This window comes from Perkinsus marinus, assembly GCF_000006405.1.
Source record: "Perkinsus marinus ATCC 50983 genomic scaffold scf_1104296965964, whole genome shotgun sequence".
Taxonomy (NCBI): domain Eukaryota; phylum Perkinsozoa; order Perkinsida; family Perkinsidae; genus Perkinsus; species Perkinsus marinus.
The window spans coordinates 70,687-73,768 of NW_003204134.1; positions in this window are offsets into that span (position 1 = coordinate 70,687).

The window sequence follows — 3,082 nt, forward strand, 5'->3', positions numbered from 1 at the left end:
ATACAGCCATAGTTCTCGATCACGAGACTCACAGATCTGCGTCATACCGTATCGACAGCCATCAAAATAGAAAGGACTAACTCCATACAGACCATCCTTCCCACGATACAAGTTCTTGGGTAAAAACCCGTCACGAAGTTCCACAGCCAACGCGTGATAACGAGACCTGGAAAGACCATGGTCACGACCACGTTGGAGCGCGAGGCCCTTCAGAATGGTAAACCTACGCTGAATTAGGGGCTTCTCGAACGAACCATGCATCGTAAGCAGCAAGCCAATTATGTTCATGTTGGGTGGTGAACCTCGGCAACGACAACGGTGTTATGGTATCATTCTTCCCGGCAGAGTAGACACGCCAGTCACGCGACCGGGACTGGAATATAGGCAGCAGGTCGTATCTGCCGCCGTAGGCAACCTCGACTACCACACCAGGTAACCTCCTCACACGTGAGCATTCCAATCACCACCCAGAGCGATGAAAGATTCTCTCGCGTGGCTGCCGATCACATCATCAAGATGGTCCAGTAGTGCTCCCACTGTTGTACCCGCGTCGGATCTAATCGCTCCCGACTCAGCGTGCATGCTCCCGAATACAAACTTTTGACCTAAAACGATTATTGATTCAGTGCTCCACCAATACATTGTCACTTACCTTCACGAGACACAGCCAGAGCGATGCATCCAGGTATGTCCTTGGTACCAAAACTCAAAGGTGCGATAGAAATGAAACGTCTTCGCCGCAGCATTAGGGGTGTCGCGAAGAGCGATGTAGCATTTGTTGCTGGTAACGGGCATGCCGCTTGCCACTCAGGAGTTGCCAGCTCTACCCTACACCAACCGTGAGAGTTGAGACCAGGTTGTCTTCTGAGCATTGCATACTTGTCTATAAGACGAACTGCATTATCGTGAGTGAACTCTACTTCCTGTAGAGCAATAACATCCTCATCATTCTGCCACTGCCGAATACGTTCAGCTTCACGCTCGAATCTCCAACTCGAAAGGATCTGCGAAGTACCGTTTCTGCTGAGACATAGTAACGTCAGAGCTACATCGCGGGCCTCATTGAGCGGAATACCCCGGCTTTCAGCCAACTCTGATGCCAGCTCGATTTCAGATGGAGTTCCCCACTGTGCATTGTATCTGCGTATAACGTCTTTCCCTGAGGTTTTGGTTCCGCCATACACAGCACCCACGCATCATCGTACTGCATAGTGTTCCACGTTACTAGAGACAACCGGAATGCTCCAACCACCGTAACCAGCAGGATATACGGCAGCTTCCTCATGAGGCGTTATGCCAAAGAAATCACCTCGGTAACGGGAGAGTATGCAAGACCTGCACGTGCGTACACACACGCATGCGAGTAAGATACGTATACAACCGTTCCAATTAGAGAATAAGACTACTAGTCTAAGACTAGAGGCAACGTTGACTGATTGGCAATCTCAGGCACACTTTGGATTCTAACCTTCGTCGAATGATACTTCGGTTCTCCAACCCAACACTCTCGAGTCAGAGGGGCTCCCACATTGGTCCTAAAGCCCCATAGACTGTCGGCTAAATCAACTCAACACCATCAGGCGTAGCGCCAAGATGAACGCACATTGACTGCGTCACTCTCATTGATATCTGTGCTCGCACAAACTGACGAGGAAGAAATCATGAAACATCGAAATAGACCAAACCTGGCCATTATATAGTTCGGCAACTCTGGAGTTAGAATCAACCGTTGTGACACAAGCTAGACTCTCCAGCCTGGGCTCTTCATACAAAATGTCATTGACTAGTAGACAGTACGCTTCAAACAAATCAGATAATTTTAAGGCCGATGGTCCCTGTCAATGTGAGCAGGAACCACTGCAGTGTAGCCACACAAGGCCTGGTTGGAAAGCACTGACGCCTCAATAGGTTCCTTGAAACCAAGCGACTCCGGGATGGCAGGATTCGAGCCTTCGCAAGACGTACGCGGAGTTGACTGACAGTGTGGAGGGGCCAGGCTACTATTTGAAGGGATATCCATATCTAAACTCTCCTTGAGCTTTGAATAGATCGGACCCTCTAATCTACTTTGATATAATCGAGCGTCGGCCTCAACAGCAATACAAAAGAACACTGTGTCAATGGAACATAATACGACATCGGCCAAGAAGTGGAAGAATGCGAAACAGACAGACCCTACAAATGAGGCACCAGTGACAGAGTTGATCGCCCTCTGAGCATTAGCCTGACTCGTCGAATCACACCCATCCTCACCGCATGTCCAACTGTGGAGCAACGGCGACAACCAGGTGACCATAACGATGGTGAAAATAGGCGTAGAGATCAACGCCGCGAAGAGTAGGAGTATTGGTATCAAAAGGAAGCTGTTGAGCTCAGATAACGTCTGGTATTGCTGAGATGCATCTAGCCATAGCCAAGTTGCCACTCCAAGTGTAAATGAGAAAAGATAGGTCGCAGCGGTCACCACGGTATGACCAACTCCGTCAGTGATGAAGGCGCCACCCAGACGACCTTTGATAAGATTAAACGACTTTCGACCGGCAGCACAAAAACTGCCACCAGCAAAAACTTGTCCAATTATCATGAACTTGGAAAAAGCTTCAAGAATACTCAAACAACAGCAAGTAAAGCATTTCCACAGGCATCCAAGGGGAGTCAGGAACCAGGGAAGGCAGTGACATGCGTTACCGATACGGTTGAGTATGAACCGAGTAACACCCACGATAGTAGCGGCGAACATGACAGCTCCCGAGCTCGATGTGAAGGCCCATTGGAGACCCCTCATTGCAGGTATGGTCGGCTCTCCATCACCACCTGGGAAGTACCACGCACCGATACCCGCAGCACAGACCACCGTCTTCATATTGAGGAATACGTAGGTGAATACCCAAAAGAGCAGACCGAACAGAAATCGAGCGAAACTGCTACCGGCAGAGGTCCTCAAAGAGCAATTACTCTTGACCAACTGCTTGGTTTGTGCAGACCTCAGTATAAAGAAAGTCCAAAGTAATACGTATGTAACGAAAATGGCTTTCAAGAAAAGGCACACCAACACGATGGACGGGGTTGAACGCAGCCCACA